The sequence below is a fragment of the Podarcis raffonei genome, chromosome 3, assembly GCF_027172205.1.
Source record: "Podarcis raffonei isolate rPodRaf1 chromosome 3, rPodRaf1.pri, whole genome shotgun sequence".
Taxonomy (NCBI): Eukaryota; Metazoa; Chordata; class Lepidosauria; order Squamata; family Lacertidae; genus Podarcis; species Podarcis raffonei.
Genome location: NC_070604.1, coordinates 47,873,020 through 47,894,065, shown reverse-complemented (window position 1 = coordinate 47,894,065; position 21,046 = coordinate 47,873,020). Strand labels below are relative to the sequence as shown.

At 39.7% G+C, this 21,046-nt stretch overlaps 1 long non-coding RNA gene across 1 annotated transcript; it reads right to left on the bottom strand.

Annotated features, from left to right (window-relative positions):
• Positions 1–3,372: 3,372 nt before the first annotated feature.
• Positions 3,373–17,034, bottom strand: LOC128410359 (uncharacterized). The gene is made up of 3 exons (XR_008329467.1): positions 16,923–17,034; positions 6,104–6,202; positions 3,373–3,451 (listed from the first exon to the last, which is right to left on the bottom strand). It is a non-coding gene; the product is annotated as an uncharacterized LOC128410359 (long non-coding RNA).
• Positions 17,035–21,046: the final 4,012 nt, after the last annotated feature.

The window sequence follows — 21,046 nt, the reverse complement described above, 5'->3', positions numbered from 1 at the left end:
GAAGAGGCAGCACTGATAAACAAAGGGAGGGATAACAAAGAAGGGAGTCAAGAGGTGTGGGGACACACGTTTTTGCCAACATGTTAACATTTCTTGCCCTTGACCCAGACTTCTGAAACAAGCATTAGAAAGTGTTGCCTTGCTATGGTTGTTGCCTGCCCCTAATTGAAATCTATAATTCCATTACAGATGCATCCAGACACATTTAATCAAACCATATCCTGTTGTGCAAATTGAGATCCAAGTTCACACAGCTCATCCCTAAACAAATTACACTTGGCATGAGAGCCCAAGCTCTGAATAGAGGGTTTGTAATGAATGCTGCCATCTCCTTCGGGTCAGCTGGGAAATTGGGTTGCCACTGTTAGCAATTTCTATAGAATGGCAGGGTAGCTCATTTTCCAAGCTGCCTTTTGGATATCTAAGTAGGTTACCACATGTGGTTCCTTATTCTTTTGCATTTGTAGTGTTTTGCTGTGAAGGAAATGCTTAAGCATAATTTCCTCAAGATTTTGCTGGGAGCTAGCCAACATCCCTCCTTCCAAAAATGAGGGCAGCTATCAGTAGCTACCCGTGGATTACTGTTATTCTGGAAACCTATCAACTGAATAACACAGAGCATATTTTGGCAATCTCTTTATCATCAAACAGTAATTTTAAAACCCCTGACACATTTCTGTTTTCCTCCACTAGATCCCATGGCTAGGTTTATTGTCTTGCATTTAGAATTCATCTGAAATATGGAGATTTATATCTTCAGCTCAGCTCAGTGCAAAAATTATTTTATTTTTCTGATTTCATTCCTTTGTTTACGTTGTGATAATGGACTCTAGATGGCAGCGTGGTTGAGTGAATATTGAGTGTTATAAGAAAAGCTTTTCCCCTCGATGTAAATACGTTCAGGCATTTAGTGACAGAATTTTCTCCTTATTTCACTCACATTTCACTTTTCATTATTCTACTACTATTGCTTATCCATTAAACATACAGTAAGGATTCAGAAAAAAAGGATTTACCATCTAAACTTAAAATTGTATGCCTGTGAGTTTTGATGGTGGTTTGGAGTACGCTCTGACCTTTTGTAATAGGAAATGCTGAGGGGGAAAAGCTCCGTGTTGCAGGCATGTCAAGGGGTTAGTGAACCTTAGGCAGGAGAGTTCAGAGCAGCCAGCAGAAGGGAGAAATTGTGTTCTTTTGGAGCAACTACTTTTCCAAATGACCAGTGAGAGCTGCATTACGGGCTCAGGTACCAGCAGATTTTATGTGAAGACAAAGCATCAGAGATAACAGACTTCTGGAGGCCATATACAGTACATCATTTCCTTGTAGTACTTAAAAATATCTATTGTTCTGTAACTGTATGAAACATACAAGAAAAAGAGGAAGGAGCTCCACAAATCTAATACAGATATGGGCAAGACATTCTGGGACCAAGAGGATCTCTACCTCCTTTTATACACAGTTTCTCATTGCAGGCTGTGGAGACAGGACTTACTGAGTGCACAGCCATTTCTTGTGCACAATAAGAAGTCATTCAGGTATGCATATTCCTTCAGGGGAATATGTCATTGGTGGGATGGGAAATGACTCCCTTTCTCCAAATTTTAAAATATTCCCTTGCACAGAAAACCCCCCTGCACCAATCCTTCTGAAATCTTGCATGTTACTAACCCAGGGACACCTCTGTATATGCCATTTTCATACAAATGCCTTCCCAAAGTGTGTGTGCAAACATACTTGCATGCATATTTCTGTGAAAACACGTGTATCTAATTTTGTATGTGCAGAAGTGAAATGCATTTGTAATTGTAAATAAAAATTGTGGCCAATGCTGAAATCACAAAATGACTGAGGAAAGGGTGGCTTTAAAATGAAACATAAGGAACTGGATACAGAAAGTGTGTTCTTGGTGTTGGGAGATTTGAGGTTAGCCTTTAGATGACTCTTCTGCCTGTTCATTCATTATGAGAGTACAGTATTAGCAATCAGACCTTTGGCTAGAAATATGCTTCCTCACGGGACATTTATAGGCACCACAACCAACAACCAACATTGTGTTCCATTAATAACAAGTCAACTGACAACTTAGCTGTAGGTCTATGAATACATATTCATTTCTTTGAGGCAGCAAGATTTGGAGGTATGACCATATTATATTTTACATTGCTATTTCAAGCACAGATTGCAAGGAATATTCTCACAAAAAACTCTTCCAACAGCTATATGAAAGCAAGGAGAGAAACAGGGAATTTCTGTCACAGGCAGAAATATTCTGCAAGTGTGACTACCCATATTCACCAGCAAAAAGGATTATGTTGACAAAACATCCAGATGGTTTTATATTCTTGTTATGACTAAGTCCAAGATCTAGATAATATGCAGTATGTATCAGACTCCACTTTCATAAATGTAAGCTAAAAACAAAAATACTGATTCCACCACAATTGGTCATCCTTTGTTAAAAAACTCCCTACATTAAAAACTGCCAAAACTATTGCAGAATCCCATGATAGTTAGTCAGAGTGGACAGCTGGCTCATCTTGATGTCTTCCAGTTCCTCCAACTATCCTTTCTTATTCCTTACTGACACTTGGTGCCAAGGGCCAGAACCTTTTGATCTGAAAAGATGGACTAGCCAGTATTTCATTATCAACTCTTAGAACACAAAATAGATTATACAAACCAGAGCAAAATCTCTTCTTTTTTAGAAAATGAAATAATATTTAGTTCTGGATTTTATTTAATTTATTTATAAACAAGTCATCCAGAAATTTATGAAAGATTTATGAAATGTGCCTATTCTCAATAAGGAATCCACCTGACTTCTTTAGGTTCTTTATGGTGGATATGCAGAAGGTAGATTGGGATCTATTGATGTCTGGGTGATTTGTAGCAAGTGTTTCGGATAGCAGTGACACGACTTCCAATTCTCCCCAAATTAGGCCACTGAAATGAAGAAATATAATCAGGGAAGGATTTCTGAACGGAACTAAACTCAGTTTGGTTCCTGGCACTGAAAACAAATTTCTAGGCTCAGAAGGTTCCCAGAGTTACCCTTTTAAAAAAAATTAAGTAAAATAAAATTAATTAATTGTATACCTTTTGCACCTGGCTCTGGATGACATATCTTGAGATTCTAGGAGAAAACAAAGTAGATCTGAAAGTCTGAAGTCTGCCCACTCCTGCCCTATGATGATCAGAAACAGCCTTCACCAATCCCAACATAGTCAAAGGATTATTACTGCCCACCTGTGGTCGCACAACCAGTTAAGCAAGGAATATTTATTTTGATAACCAGACATATTTAATCAGCAGACAAACAAAATACTCCAGACAGAGTTTTGGATGCTTCTTATAGTAAGGAGGGCTTTTGGATCCTTATTGTAGGAAGGAATCCCAGAAGTCTTTTGTGTCCTACTTGAATAAACGAAGCAGCTGAAAAACGCTGGATCTACAAATGTGTAAGAGATAATTATCTCAGCTATAGTCTATCTCAGCTATAGACTATCTCAGCTATAGTCAACCTTACACTACTTTGTTCCTGCTCCATACCTTCCTCCACCATTATATCTTCAGGTTTAAACACTGGCTCCCAAAACAGCAAAAGACAGAAGTAAAGTTTGTGGCAGGACTAGGGCAGCCAAAATTTTGCAGATTAAACATTACAATGGACCTTGCAAAGGCAGTTTGTCATGCTGGATTAGACCTGCATATATAGCCGATGACGCATCTGAATCAGACTCTCCTTTTCCCGTTTTGTTTATCCATCTATTTTGGTGCTGAACACTAGGATATCCTTATACACAGCATCCGCCTGCACACGGTGCCTTCTATATCAAAGCTAAAGAATTATGCTTTCTGTTTTAAACCAATCTCTAGAAACATTTGGGTAGCAAGCCTTTGAGAAGCTGTTTTGTGTTAATGGGCCATTGCTTTCAGCAACCCTCCCACCCCTTCCACACAACCCAATTTCATTAAGTTTCATAATTTTGAAAAATAAATTAAATTCTATTAATAAATGCTACTTCTCAGTGAACAATAATTGCTTATCAAAACAGCTTAAATTTTTATTCTGTGGCCACTCGAGTAATGCATATTGAAAAACCTTGGTATCAAGTGAATAAATGTGCCAGAGTGATATAGAATATTAATAAAAACACTGAAGCTTATCTCACAAGATGAGACAAAAAAAAATACAATCTTAGCTCACCTCATTGAATGATGAGTCAATATTTATCGAGTTTCCTTTGGGGTAATATGTGACAGCAGCCACAGATAAAAATTTAAATCTATTTTTGTCGTAAAACTAAAACTCATATCCTAGGCCTGAAGGAGGAACATGGTGGGCTTAAGCATCTGTTTGTTTTCCCCTCAAGATATTTCATGCTAAAATTAGAGCCTCAGAGCCACTTTTATTTGTGTTATAGCTGAAATTATCTTGTGAAATTGCTGCGTGAAATAACTGTCACATATCTGCTGACATCAATGGGCACATAAACGTATCAAGAGCACAGATGTTTGTTTTATGGAAAGTTGACTCTGGCTATCCTTAAAACAAGAGACAGAAGATGAAAGCCACTTTTACTGCTGTCTGAGAAGGCAACGGGCTGTGTAATTATTGGCACAAAATTACAAGTCCTTTGAGAAGAGACAGAATGTATTTTTGGTCAGCATTAAGTAGCAAGGAGTTCTCTTCAGTACATCTGGAAGTTGAAAGTAGCACATCAGATAACTGAAATGTACCATTTTATCTGGCAGTTCAAGTTCTCTATACAGCTTTTGCGTACCATTATAGTCTGGCTTTTCCTAGTGCATTAGGGTGTATTGAATTTTTCAGTTTTCCAGTTCCAACAATAAGGGATGCTAAAAAGTTGTAACGTGACTTGAGAATTCAAAAGATATTTTGGTTCAGTTAATATAATTTTGTTTTCCTTGGTAAGTAAAATGTGTGTAAAACTGCACAGAAGTAATTTGAAATGATTGCCAAGGACTTGCAGTTTTGTTGTTGTTCAGCATTACTTGACATTTTCAGAAGATTAAAATTAAAATTCTTTGTGCTTCTTTGTCAAATGTAGACTTACCAAGCTAAATGTTGTGCAATCACAAAAATAATAGCAGATTTGAATTCTTCATACCCAAAAACATATTTTTAAGACCCCTCACTGAAGAAATTTGCAAAAATTAATTACAGCCCCTAAAATGACATGCCCTACTAGTGCATCTATTTTCCTTGAACTCCTGTTGACATCTGTCTGTCTCAAGAGACAATGGAGTGCACCTCTGGGGGTGAAGTCAAACCACTGTGTTAGCAGCAGTGAAGTGACCTCCCTGGGGTGCAAGCCTAGGCAGTGTGTATGGAGGTCCTGGGCTGCCCAGATGGCAAGAGCTTCTCAGCCTTGCTGGTGTGGGTCAAAGGGAAGCAGAACAATTTGTTTGGAATCAGCTGTGCTGCAGGAGCTGCCAGAAGGAGGCGTAGAAGATGCCATTCAACCTTCTTAGGGACTCAAATTTGTGTAGGCTTTACTCTTTAGCATTTTCTTCTTCTGAAGATATCCTGCAAGGCAGCAGAAGTTTAGGATCTGATGAGCTACCTTCCCAGGTTGATGAGCCCCATCTTCCCCTCACTTTCCTCTACAGCACATGCAGTTACTGCCTTCTTGACATTTGGACCCACTGTTGGTCTCATCTATTGAATCCATGGGAGCCTGTCTTTGCATGCAGGGGAAGTCCTTAACTCACAGAGGGTTTGAGATTCATTGGCTATCCTCATCTGGTTTACCAGCTGACTGAAGCCATCTCAGGGTGTGGCAGCTGTTGCATGCTGACAGCTTCTAGGAGCCACAGGTGAGAGCTGAGTGCAGGGTGGGACCAAAGGTGGACAAACTACCCCAGAAGGAGCATGATGTGTCCCCCACCAGAGGTAATATCCATCCCCATACACCCTATACACACCTCCTTTGAACTATTCATATTCTCATGGATAACAATCACTGTAGTTAATGGTGGTTGCATAATAGTGCAGGAACAACTGAAAGAGACAGTGATGCTGCAGTGCTCATTTCTCATAAAATGCAGAATTCAAGCACCACTGCTCCATCCTTACCTAATAGCTGTCCACTGGTTTGAGTGCTGATCGCCTGTGAGATCTCCTGCTGCATGGTTCCTTGAGATTTGCGGCAAGGTCAGCTCAAGCATGTAAAATCTAGACAAGGAAAGTCAAATATGGAAGTCAAGGACAGATCCAGGATAGAAGAAGAAGAAGAAGAAGAAGAAGAAGAAGAAGAAGAAGAAGAAGAAACAACTACACTCTGGACAGCTCCAAGTAAGCCCTGTTGGTTTAAACTCTTATTAAAGTAGCTTTAGGACAGCAGAATCTCCAACTCATGGACCTAATAGGCACAGCAGTGGTCCTAATTTGGCCCATGAGGCTGTTTCACACCAGTCATGCCCACATGTGATGTCAGGTGCATGGTAGGTAAACAGATGCTTGCAAAAGAACAATTGGCAACTTAAAATGTTCCTTAGCAAGCAGAGTTCACTAAAAAAAGCTCCACTGGGCTTGGCTTCACTAGGGAGTCCCCTAGTGCAGCTGATGGTGCTCACTGAATGGTGATGAGAATAAGCCTCTTTGATACCTGTCAGTGCCAATCAGCTGATGAGAGTGTGCCTTCAAAAGGGCTCATTGTCACTGCCAATCAGCTGATTGGCAATGGCAGCAAGTCCCATTGAAGTTTTCCATTTCCAGGCATGGCTTGGATTCCATGGACATTTTTCCTCTGCCAGTCTTGAACGGTTAAATCTTGTCCCATTGTCTTTACTCTTCCTGTGTCTGGCAGTGATTGTAGCAATGGGAGCCTTTCTATGAGGTTTCCAGATCTCCTCGGCAGTGCTGGAGACCCTGCATGTAAAGTAACCCACCACCGTAGCACAAGAAATCAATTTTTTAAGAACATGGCCTTTTTGTGATTAGGAGAGTGACAAGGAAATGCACTGAAAAGTGTGGAATGAACGGATGTAAAAGAAAATGTACAAACACTACAAAAGGAAATCAGAATGAATGCATAGCTGTCAACGTTTCCCTTTTTAAAAGGGAAATTCCCTTATTCCGAATAGGATTCCTCGCAAGAAAAGGGAAAAGTTGACAGCTATGAATGAATGCTCAATAAAGACTGGGCATGTAAACTTTGTGCAAGCAAATCTGGATAAATGCTCAATAAACAGGTCATTTGGAGGAGTCCTGGCTGGTAGCGGCTCTTCAGGGTTTCATGCAGGTAACATTCCCAACCCTACCTGGGGATGATGGGGATTGAATACCTGAGATCTTTTGCATGCAAGCAGCAGCTCAGCTCCTGAGCAACGGCCCTTCCCTCCTTAGGCTGAAGCAAGTAGTTTAATGTATGTACAACATTATTTCTAAATAATTAAAACGTGAGATGGAAGAAGACTATTCAGTCTGCACCATCATAACATGATGGCCAACCGTAGGTGCTTTGATTCACTCCGCTTTGATGGAATACAAATCATGTTTCATTAACATCATAATTAAAAACGGTTTGAATGTGAATGGTCATTCAGTTGGGACAGCCATAACTGACTGGCTATTTGAAATCCTTGGAAACGACACTAGCTTAAATTATTTTCATCATTAACCTGATTGTAACTAGTTATCCTATTGGTTTAAAGTGAAACTTTTTTTTAAAAAAAAAGGTTGATGAAAATCAGTAGAAATTTCAATATATACAAAGACTGATTTGCCTGCAGAGTCAGTTTTTTTATTATTTTCTGTCTAGCATGCCAACCATTCCACCATAGTCTTGCAGGCACTCACAGCCATTTATTCTATTCATAAGCCATATGGGCTATTATTCGTCAGTATGTGATCCAAATCAGTGACAGAGCAGTCAGCACTGGCATACATCGTTATTCCTGTTTTGGAAAGAAAATGACATGCTGTTTTCCATTGTGCTATATAATGATGCACTAATTGTCCCTGATGCCATAAACATTTTCATAATTTCTTTTTTTCCTCATTAGGGACATGGTTTAAGTCCTAGCCTACTGTATGATTATGTGGCGCCTTGTTGCCATGCAGGCTGTGATGAAGGCAGAGAAGGGCAGCAATTACACTGAATTAGGCAGCCCAATTTCACTTGTCATTATTATCTGCATGGAAAGTATTTCCACAAACTGTCCATGGGAAAACCCTCAGCTGACTGAAATAAGCATCTTCTATTTGTTGGGATAGCTTGGGCCAGCAAGGGGCTGTCAGAAGAGGATGTTGCTGAATATAAATATATTTTAGAGAAAACACATCGTATTGATTTTTCCCCCTTTTCGAAGCCAGGGAAACTTTCTTAGCATGTATATCATGATCTATGGCCTATAATAAAGAACTGATGTTAGATTAGACTGGGAAACCTGTGGTCTTGTTGAACTACAGATGCTTCCAGATGGAGGTTTTATATCACAAATAGGTTGTTCAGTTCCAGTTTTTAGCAGTGCAAAATAGACATGTTAGCTTTGACATATTCTGTATTTTCACTTATACTTATTTGCTGTCTGTACCAGCAGATGGAAATTGACAGAATGTATTCATGCTGTGTTTTTTGTCCCTCCACTTAATCACTTTCTCCCTGCCATCCACTACCCCTCCTCATATTTCTGTACCCGTGCATGTGTACCTTTAAAACAAAACTAATAATAATCACTAGACATGTGCAAGAGCACATTATGCCAGTCATAACCATTAACAGGGCATTTACATATCCCTCCCTACTCACACAGCATCAATAAAATATTGACATTCCAATAAAGAAGCCTTGCACAAGACTTCTGCATTTCTATTATTTTTAAGTCCCAAATATATTACGGCCTTTGAGGTCATCCCCAGTAGGACCTATATGCCATTGTGTGATAGTTATTCTTGATTGAATCCATTCCATAAAACATGTTAAAGTGTAGTTACCAGACGGAGCTCACTATCAAAATTAGTGTTTTCAGAGCTGAAAACTGAATAATTGTGCAGTAATTTTTCTTGCAATTTAGATAAGATACCAATTATTACCAATTAGTATAGGATATCTGCCTTAGCCTTTTAAGGAAAAAATTGCTTATGGACCTAATGTTTTATTTAGGTGGGGGATGCTGCCACATTCCTGCTTAGATTAGAGCAAGGGTAGAAGGTCTCAAATTCTAGAAGGCCTCAAGTTCTTCATTCCTGGAGTAGATGTTTAGGTTTAGGACTGGCCTTGTGGGTTGTCTGTTTTTATAGTTCTGCAGAAGGTAAGTAGAATCTGGATTGCTCTTTGCTTGTCTTCCTAATTTAGGGAGGAAATTGTGCAAACATTGCATTTTACAGCTTGAGACAACAGGGCTAGATGAGCAAATAGCCTGACCTAGTATAAGGAAGCTTATTATGTTCCTTAAATTTGTTAGTTTCAGTTGGACCATTAGCCCAACAGTGGACATTTCAGCATTCCCCATATCAGCTTCTCTAAATCTGACAATTTCATCTGTCAACATATCTCATTTTCCATGCCATATATTGGTTCCACTACATTGCATTTTTGTAGCTTTAGCCTCCAGCATTGGTTTCCTAATCTGTCACATAGTTGTGTTACTTTTAAAAACTACCACATGCTGTATTCACCATACTATTCGATATTACAGAAAATGTGGCCTGCAGTTCTATGCAGGTTCTTACTATTGATCTCAGTGAGACATCTGAGTAAATGGGCATAGTACCAGGATGTGTGTTAGTGAAGACATGTCTGTCTATGAAACCAGGTAATATATGTGTGCTGAGCCAAGGCAACAGGAGCCCTATATAACTCCAGGTGCCACATGAATTTGGTCCAATAACTAGAAATATGTATCCAGGCCCATTGTTTTTCATACTGTAGCCAGCAACAATCTGCAGTTGCTTTCATTCTGTTCTGAAAAGTTGGTGGAGGAACTTTGCCATCTTATTTGACTGAACAGCTGCACATCAGGGGTCATCCAGGATTTAACACTAATGGTTTCTTAAGGCTTCTGCAACTGTTAACTAATTAAAGTTGCAAACATTAAAGTCAGAAAGTGAGGTGATTTCAAACATTAATGGTCTAATAAAGCAATAATTGACAACACCACAGAAATCTGCTGTAATAATTTCTTTCTCCAGCTGTCTTATACTAAACTTGCAGTGTAGTAAGTTATTCACCCCCACAACTTTATGGTTCACTCCTTCAACAAAAGTAATGTCACTGTTCTAGGTCTCTTGGGCAACATAGAAACTTTCTTCTATCTCCTAGTTTCAGTTGAAATGCTTAATTGCACCCCATGTGGTGCTTTCTAATTTTGCTGATATATTTATTTTGTTTCTTTTCAATCTAGGGCTTTTCCTGCATTATAGTATGCACTGCTGTAACGTAAAATTTAGCCAGTTTAAGAAATTAGTGTTCATGTGTTTTTGTTCACTTACTGCACAGTCCCAAAGGTCATTTGTCTATTTAAGAGTTTTTATTCTATTGGTGATTCGGCTTGAGATTTATTATTTTTATTTAGCACTGAAAGGAACACATTTCTCAAATTAGTACAGTCTTTCCAAACCTCCTATGCACTTTCCTCCAAGGAGCTCAAGCTGCTGTTCATAGTTTTCCTCCTCCTCCCCATTTTATTCTCACAACAATGCTGAAGTTAGGAAAGTTAGGCTGAAGGTGAGTCCCAAGGCAGAAGTGGAAGGCTACAAGACAACAGTGCAGACCTCTGAGCACAGGTATGAGGAACTTGTGGCCAGCCAGATACTGCTGAACTACCACTCCTATTACCCCTGGCCATTGGCCATGATGGCTGGGGCTGATGGCAGTTGTGGTTCATCAACATCTGGAGAGCCAAAGGTTCCTCACATCTGTAAAAAATAACTTAATAATATTGTTCACAATATTATTATTATTATTATTATTATTATTATTATTATTATTATTATTTGTTTTTATTAAACATTATATAACTTGATTTCCATTTAATCTTTCCTTTTTATCCAACTCCGATCTGGTAAAAATGTTTTACTTCCTTTAGGTCAGCCGGTACACATCCAAGTTTAATCTTTCCTCCATTAAACTTGGTAGCATGGGCATATTGCAAAGATGTTGAAGTTAACACAGTATTATGTGTGCTAGTCAACTAAGTTTTACTCAAAGTAGACCCACTAAAATTAATGAACCTAATTTAGTCTATTTCGAGTAAAATCACTGTTTCTGAGACACAGATTATTGACAATGCCCAGATTTCCTCAGCAGTAGAAATGTAGTTCTTTGCTAAATGTGATCTGTGTCAACTATTAAACTTCTCTTATATAACAATGAACTAAGTAGAATCTTATTTTACAATGAATACTAATTGATTTCTGCTTTAGTGAACACACTGAAGTTGCCTCAAGATGCATGTCTCAGTTATGCAATCTCATCTGTCTGAATTGCTTACAGGATCTAAATCACAGAGGCTCAGGAACACGACAAACTTTTATAGGCAATTGGACCTCAGGGCAGTTTTACTGAGCTAATAAATCAGCTTCTGTAATGTAGAACTTAAGTCATTTTTTTTCAGCCTGTTAGACAGGTGTAGTTAATAAGGAACACCAATTTCTGTGGCCCATACACTTCTGTGGCCTACTCGTGACATAGCAGTGTAGCTGGCACCACATCATCTGCTAATGTTGTGGAGGTAGAACCATTTGTCAAAGAATGGTATGTTTAGAAACAGTCATCTAGTGTGAGACTAGCTGCTACTTAAAACTGACATCTTTTCAAGAACACAATCGAGTGTCATAGGTAACTGTCCAAGCAAAAACCCTGGAGGGGAAGCATAGCACAGAGAAATAGCAGAGATGTCTCAAACTGGGTACTCAAAAATAACACCCCCCCACATGTACTTTTCTTGACATGCTTCAAGAAAAAAAAGATATCCGGGGCAAAGGATCTTAGGATGACTAGCAAAGCAGCCATACCAGTTTTACCAAGGATAACTTCTCAAACGAAATATTTGTCTAACATACATGAAACTAATGAAACACGGATCAAATAATGTTTGGTGTTGTTCCATGCCAATGGGTAACTGTGTGATGAAAAGGGTTAAATATTGTCAACAAATATATTTAAAAACCTGTTTGCTAGGATTAAGTAAGACTCAGCTACAGGTTAAGTTAATGACAACACATAGTAAAACCAAGCCTATGCATCTTTATTGGAATTAAGTCTTATTGAGTTCAATAAAGCTTATCCTCAAGGATCTGCACCTCAGAATTCAGACATGCAGTGTTGCCTAAGGATAATATCCAAGTAAATCATAGAGCAGTTCCATTGAAAGAGATGGTTTTAAGTCACTTAATTTCATTAATTTACAAACCAGCAAAAAGGCAGGCTATACAATTTTTGTAAGTAATGAAAAATGTATTTGAAATACACTTACACATCACGTAGGGGATTATTATTATGTCCAGCATCATTGGAAAACCTTACTTTTTCGCTGTTCTAAAAAAAATCCTGAGACAGAGAACTGAAAGCACTTACCAGCCTTTATATTTTGTTGAAGATAAGAACGAAGTTGGGGATTAGAAAGAACAGTTTCTGCACTCCATGATATTTCCCCAATTTATAAAAGTTTCTAAGGTCTGGTTTTTAAAGATTGTGATCAGATTTGGTACCTTTGGCTCCTTTCAGTGTAAGTTTCCTACTTTAATTTTACTTTAAAGAAGCAGGTGAAAGGCCATTTGGCACCAGCCAATTTGTTTTACTTCAGCTCCCTGAAAGGATCACAGTTGCTTAGCAACCAGAGTCGTTCTCCCTCTGTGCTTGCACTGGGCCATAGAAACGTAAGAGTTTTCATGTCTTGGGCTAGTAGCATCAACATAAAAGTAAAAAATCTTCCAGACTTTTCATCTTGGAGTTCTGATCTTATCTCCTGTTTTATGTTTGAAGCAAAGAAATTAAAAGATTTAGAAATCAGCAATGTGCTTTTATGTAATGGATTGCGAATGTAGATTGTGCAGATTCTCACCTGTGTTGCATACCCCACCTCCAAATGCCCATCATTAGTTGAACATGCTCACTGTTATGTACGAAGTTCTCACCCTGGGCCAGCAGGGGGATACTGTAGATAGTTATGCAAATGAAGGATCGAAAGTGACGTTCAGTGATTGGATAGTTTTAGAAAGTTGCTACAGTTACGTTGTTCTGGAGCTCTATATAAGCAGGCTGACTGAGCTCTTCAGTTCAGTTGTGTTCTGGCCTCTGAATAAACAAGAGCTGTTTGAAGAATCGCTGTGTCGTCTGATATGTTCGCCCACAACTTAACATTCACAATAAAACTACCACTGCAAAAGAAAAGGAAGAAATGGTTCCCTCTTCTTTGAAATTAAGGTGAATTAAAAGGTTGTGTTTAAAATAAATAGTGTACCACAAAGAGAGAAAATGTTTGCAAATATTTAGTAATATACATAAGTAGACTAAACCGAAGCGTTCACCCTTTTCTGTGTGATAATTATAGCTGTTCTTTGATCCTTCTGTCCATACTCAACCAGGAAATTAGATGTGGGTGGAGGCTTAAATCTGTTATATAAGTTTTTCATTGGTGTGTGGAGTTAGTAATAGAGCAGGCTTGTAGAATTCATCATCCAGAAAGCTCACAAGACATATTTTATCATCTGCCCCCATTTCTTTGTAAATAACTTGGTAGCTTTTATCAAACTCCATGTTGGCCATAAAAATTGGCAGTGTGCTTCATTTGGCTTGATGGGTCAGAAGGCAGGCCTGCTCTAGAGTTTGTTGGGTATATTTGCAGAGACCTTTTGGGGTTGCTTTGAAGGATAATGGGGGGGGGGAGGAGAGAGAGAGATGAATATTCAAGGTTACATTCCCACCTGCTCTCATGTTCACTGCTCATATTTGCTTTTTCTGAGTTAAATACTGTAATGTGTAATGTGTATACACACACACACACACACACACACACACACACGGTAACATTTTAACATTCTGAGTAAATATGTATGCTCAACCAGTTTACATATTGTGATGGGATGGTGAGCTGCTTGTGCGTAAAATCCTAGTCCCTCAGAGTTTGGCTAAGTCCACAAACCTCTGTCTGTGACGGAGCTCCTTAAGCATGGCTCCATCAGTCGCTCGTAGAATCGGACAGTGGGCGTTTACGGAACTTCTTCCAGCATAAAAGCTCCTTAACGGAAACGCGTCTTCTGGACTCTCGGCGTGACAGTTTCCGGCGAGGAGTAGGTGTCCCTATGGGAGCTCCTGAAACCTCCCCACTATTTTCGCTGGAAGTGTCTCTGAGCCCTCCCTCTGACTCACTTTCCCTTGGAACTCCACCTCTCCCCCTGCTGGTTCCCTCCTCAGCTGAATACTCTCTCTCAGCCTCTGTGAGCCCTTTCACCTCCTGCTCCTCCGATGGCAGTTCCCTGACACATATTTACTCAGAATTAAGCCTGATTTACTTCAATGCCTTACTCCCAAGTAAGTGTATTTGGCTGCTACCTTAATTTAACTGAAGAAGAAAAGTCTGTTTCACTCTTTGCTCTTTTCTGGTCTTTCAGTTATAATGCAAATGATAGATAAAGGAAACAACTATTATTTCTGTCATCTTTACTTTTATCTTTGGGAAATATTTCAGTCTGAAATACGACCAGTTATTTGAGGGAAAGAGTTTTGTTTTTTTGCATGAGTACTGGAGAGAGAAAAGCTGAAATTCTGCAGATGTGAGGGCACCTTTGTACAGTGTGGGATGCCTTGTTTATATTAATTCTTATTCACCAGCATTATGATATTAGGTGTGAAATGTTTGTGTGATTCTAGATGGCCCATGTTAAGTATGCTGTATTAACTTGGATATTGTTCCGTTTCATGTAGAAGAAGCTGGTGTCATCAATCATGTTAAGCCCTACATCGCTTTGGGCTAGTTCCATTGAAATTAATGTTATTTAAGTAGCAAAATACCACCAAGTGAGAATAAGAGAGATAAAATCTGACATTTTCTTTTTTCAGATACCCCCTTTATACAAATCAATGTATTCCCCCCGTCCTTGCATTTATGCATTGTTGAATATAGAAAAACAAAACTGACTGGCACCAGCAGGGTCCAGTGCTGCCTTGTCCAATGCAGCCCAGTACAGTACACCATTTGATACAATATCCCTAAAGACCTCTCAACCCACAAGGACCCTTCAGCTTCTATATTAAGTTTGCTTCACATGACCTATAAACCAGCTATTCTACCTGCTTTGAGCTTTGTAAGTTAAAACATTACTCATTCTATAGAGTCATTTGGATTCTGTGAAGCAAGTTTCTTGATGTGGCCCACCTTCTTGCTGTCTATCTGTGATGGAGAGCTGTCAGGATTTATCTGCAAAGAACTGATGTGCAGCAGGGTTCTACTTTGGGGACAAAAAGTTCAGCCTGACAGCTTTCTAGTCTACTCCAGTTTTATAGCTCTATGACTGACGGCACAGTCATAATGTTTACTTGGAAGTAAGGCAATCTAGCTTCAGTGGGACTTACTCCAGCTAAGTAATTCTTGTAATAACATGACCATGGTGAATTGTTAATGGAAAGGAAAGAGGTGCAAACCGAACACCTCAGGAACAGAACAAGATGCTTTCAGGCTGCTGCTGAAAATAAAAAGGTAAAGGGACCCCTGCTGAAAATAGCAGACCTATATATCCTTTTCCCTTTAGAGATGATATAATCATGCCATCATGCTCCATCTTCTGCTTCCACTCCACTTCACTGACTGACCCTTGCAGGGTGTGTGTGTGGGGGAGCTCAGAATGCAATGACACCACACCCAGTGTTTTGTTTTAGCAACCAGCTTCAAGATTGCTGACATACCTAGTTCCATAATGGACAATCCTGGTCAGTTTGTCCAAGGGAACATATCAAGCCAGGATTCTTTTAAACTTTGCAAAATCTCTCTTATCTGATAATCAGAAACAACATTTGGACAAAGCTTTTGAATAAGGTGCCTTTCATTTTATTTTTCTCATAAACGGCTGATACCACAGACTACTCTTAAAGTCTGCACCCATTCCCTTAACATTAAGAAAAAAGCCTGCCTCTTACAGGAAAACACATTACAAATTTATTTCCTTAATTAAAGGAAAGTTAATCCCTTTAACTGTGTCAGATAAAAAAAAGATAATGATATTTTTCTTTGTAAGATTGCCATGGAAATTAACAGGAAGCAGATTCCTTTAAAAAGAACCAGTCTCAGTCACTTTTATGGCTTGATGCACGTATCTCCTATGTGTGTGTTCTTATTCTGTGTGCTTGAGGTGTGTGTGTGCATGCATGGGTGCATCTCAAATCCATTCTGTCACAGTATGCCTCTAAGGGCTGACAGGGCAAAATGATGATTAACAGCAACAGGAACATGCTGCCCTGTTCTCTTTAAGGAAGAAATAAATGTTAGATGTACTGTATCATCATCATCATCATCATCAACATCATCATCATCTTTATAATCCCCATCATCTGAGGATCACAGGGCGGTTTACAAAATAAATACACAGAAATACATATTGTAGTAAAAAACCAAAAACATTGTTTAAAAGGTCTTTCTGACATTCCTTAAACTAGTAATTTGTAATAACAGTAGACAAGAGTCCTAATTTAAGGAATGCATTGAATATGGCTGCCCCCCATGCTTTAAAAAAAATATGCAGGCTATGATATGCCAGCAAAAAAAAAAGCAAAAAAGTCAGGTTATATCAAACTGTAGGATCTGATAATGAATAATAAATATGCTATTGTTGGGTGGGTTGGGGGACTATTAATAAGACAACATTATGTACTTACTCAAACAGGCAAAACATTGGTCTGAGCGACAGGATGTATTATTTTCTCTATTATAATAATAGAACATACACCTCTACTTACATATTTTTGGTGCGGGGTGGCTTAGCTTATGAACAACACCCAGCTGCCACTCCAGGCAGCTGGCACCCTAAGGCTTCAGGCATTGTAGCCAGCTGCTATTCACACAGCTTGCTGGCAGGGCCCACAAGGAGAGTCTGTGACATCACAGAACCTAGCAACTCCTGTCTGGTTGCCTCAGAAGTGAGCTTCAAAGAGGAATAAGCCAGCAAGTGCTCTGCTTGATGATGGCTCAGTTCTTGCCCAATGCCATGCTCAATTCTGATATACTGGAATCAACAAAGTTGTGGCCATGTTTAACCACAAATCTGTCTCCTGGTGTTCCTTTCCTCCCAGCTATCGCATGTGGTGTTCTACACACATTATTCACTGTTACCCATATATAGAGATACATCGGGGCTGAGGAGTCTCCCCACCTAAAATATTTGAGCCCCGCCCCCAAGCTGATGGGCATTGCCATTCAAACGGTGTGTGTGCACTGCATCATGTGATCAATTATGCTAGGCAGGGCTTACACCCCCCCCAATATTTTATTCAAGTTGGTACCCTTGTAAAGATAGATAGATATGATTTTACTCTTTTCAGATGATCTTGTGTCTCAAACAGATGATTTTGACCCACAAATTTTGGTTCAAATCCTATTGTAACTATGAGGTGGCTGGAAGACCTTGGGAAAACAAATAGCTCTAAGCTGAACATCCATCTGTAAAATGGGGGAAAATATGGACCATTTTTCATGGGATTGTTTTTAATATGGGCACTGTGAAGCAATTTATTGCACACTTAACTGTTTGAAGCTAAGATTTCTGCATCAGGCTATGCTAACAGCAAGTTCACTGCAATATTGAGTAGACATTTTCCATTGTGTTCTAGGAACACTGAGGTTAATGAAAAGCATATCAGCAGTTCCTCACAAGGAAAAGATCAGTAATGGAGGACAAAATGTCTTTGAAAGACAGTATACTCTATTACTAATCTCATGGTGGTAGCAGAGTGCTTGAGGTAGTTTAGATTAGAACACAGTAGTTTTCCTGCTGCTATTGCAAGGCTCCACATGCCTGACTGCCTGAAGTGAGGCTACTACACCCATGATTGCATCATCTCCAATACTCAAAAAAATTCCTGGTAAACATACAGAGGTCGCTTGACAGACAGCTCTATGTGGAATAGATTCTCTGATAGTAGCAACTTTGAAAACACCTGATCTAGCACGTGATATATGCTGATCTTGCCATAAGATGATTGATACTTTGCAGGAAATTCGACCAATGCAGGTGCTTTCGTTATGGTTACCAGGGCCTGTCATCAGTGATCAAAGACAATGAGAAAACATCTTGTTATCATCCGTCTGTCTCGGGTAACAATGGAAAAGTGCACCTTTGGGGGTGAAGTCAAACTGCTGAAGAGTTACAATACCCGCTGTGGTTGGAGAGATTGATATGGGAGCGGCATGTTTTGTTGCAGCTGGGGCATAACAGCAATATTTCATCTTCTGCACTGCTCCACTCCAGTCCACTCCAGTCCAAGTCCCACCCACTCACTGCAGTCCGATTGGCTCAGGATTTGGATGCTCAGGGGGCAGGAATGCCTGCCAATTATAGTGGCTGACCAAGGGATTCCACAACTGCTTGCTGCCTAGCCCCAGCATTGCTCCTGGGAGATCTGAGTCCGCTGTGATGAGCCACAACAACCTCCCATCCCGAACTGGGTAAGCAGCCATTTGCAGCAATATCTCATCTTTTGCAGTGTTTGGAAGAGGCACTTCACAAGACCTTTGAAGTCAGTGGAAGAGTTCCAGTTGGAGAGCTTCCTGATGGTAATGTATTGTGCGCTGCTAAGGCATGCAAGTTTTCCACAAGCATTAACTTGCATTTCTCCTTGCTGCAAGAAATCCATTGAGTAGAAGTATTGCGTGCTGGAGCCACATCTGAATAACAGTATGCATTTAAACCTTTGTGCAAGACCACTCGGGGTAGAGCTTTTGCCTCAGCCCAGTTATATGCTATAAAAAACGGTTGTTCAGTCCCGCTATGCCACAATAAAATGAGGTTGTTTCTGAAGGCCCGGCTAAGTAGTGCTCTCCCTCTGAAACCCAACACAATACATGGTATCCGATAACAGTACATCCTGGGATTTTTGCTGCACATGTACATATGCCCCAAAAGAAAAAGGGAGTGGAAGGAGGGTGAGGAACGGTTGAAGGGAGGAATAAGAAACACACACAACATTTGAACATGACAAATATGTACACAAGGGGTGGGAAACAGAACAACTGTAACAGAACAGCATGCTTAATATAAATAGGTCTGAACCAACATCCAAATAATTTTGCAACATCTAGTTATTATAATCCCAAGGAATCTTTGGATTTATGTTCCCATTGCCAAAATTTCATTGCAAACTACTTTAGAAACTAAGTAGTGTTCTAGCAGGAGAAACCTACTGTTCAAATAGATACCCAACCCCAAGTGGGTGCCCAAAAGTATCTCTTTGGGTTTCCACCTACTAGCACAGGTGCTGAACTTTGGGTGGAGAGTTCCCTCCAAGTGCATTTGTCTATAGCTGGCAATGCTTTTGAAGTCGCATATGCAGAAAACAGTGAATGTTCATTGTTTGAGGATAAAACCAGCTCTACTTTTGCCATTTATTTTTTGCAATGATGTATGGCTCACGTTGCTGCAATCATGGTCACAGACAAGTTATGATGATTTGCTGTGAAGTTGATTTATGATCCAGACACTGGTGAAAATCATTTTCTCTTTCACATCTTGCTGAAATCATGTCCCCGGGCTGAAACTTTCATTAGAAAAGATGCTGGGATAGATTATTATTTTCCGTTGAGAATTTTGATATCTAAACTTATTTTCTAATCTGTTTTTATGTTGATATGGGTTAAAGAAAAGCATAAGCTATTTTATAGACTGCACATACTTTTTAACCAATATTATATTTGTCAGAATTGTTGTGCATATAGCAAAGTTTGATTCCCTTTGGAAGGAGGTAATGGGAGACTTATTCGCATTTTGGAATATTTGAGTTTATTTATGTATATACTGGTTAAGCACAGGTAGACAATTTAACTTAAAGACCTAAGATGAGCCCTCTTGGATTGGACTAAAGACCTATCTAGTCCAGCATTTGGTTCTAACAGTGGCCAAGCAGACAGTCCAAAGTTTGCTGCTCAAATATCAGATTTCTAGGGAGAAAGCCAATATCTTAACATGCTTGCAGAACACAACTCAACTCTCCAGGCTCGCCCACACTTCCACTTGTGGAAAGCTTGTGTCTGAGCGGTTTTCTGCTTGACCCACACTTTCTAGGCACGCATCTGAACCGTTTCTCCGTTGCCCTTCTGATTTCCCAGGCAAAACCCACTCTTTAGTGCAAAATCACTAAATCACTTACCTAACAGAAGGGTACATCTGACCAGACTAGCAAGTGTTGGCATAATGGTTAAAGTGTTGAACTTGGACCTGAAAGACTAGGGTTTGAATCCCCACTTGACCATGAAGATCAGTGGATGACCTTGAGCCAGTCACAATCTCTTAGCCTAACCTACCTCACAGGGTTGTTGTGAGGGTGAAATGGGGAGGAGAACCATGTACGCCACCTTGAGATCCTAGGAAGATAAAGGTTGTATATAAATGTATTTGTTGTTGTTTAGTCGTTTAGTCGTGTCTGACTCTTCGTGACCCCATGGACCAGAGCACGCCAGGCACTCCTGATTCGAATAATGGCTCAGTTGGTAGAGCATCAGACTCTTAATCTCAGGGTTGTGGGTTTGAGTCCCGTGTTAGGTGAAAGATTCCTGCATTGCAGGGAGTTGGACTAGATGATCCCCGTGGTCCTTTCCAACTCTATAGTCTATTATCACTTCAGCCCCTTCATGGATCACTGCCTTGCCATGGCGAAGGGGCTTGAATAACTCAGAGAAGCTATGAGCTATGCCATGAAGGGCCACCCAAGATGGACAGGTCATAGTGGAGAGTTTGGACCAAACGTGATCCACCTGGAGCAGGAACCGGCAAGCCACTCCAGTATCCCTGCCAAGAAAACTCCATGGACAAAGATAAATGTAATAAATAAATAAAATAATATAACAAGTTTTAACAGATGGGGAAGGCCTA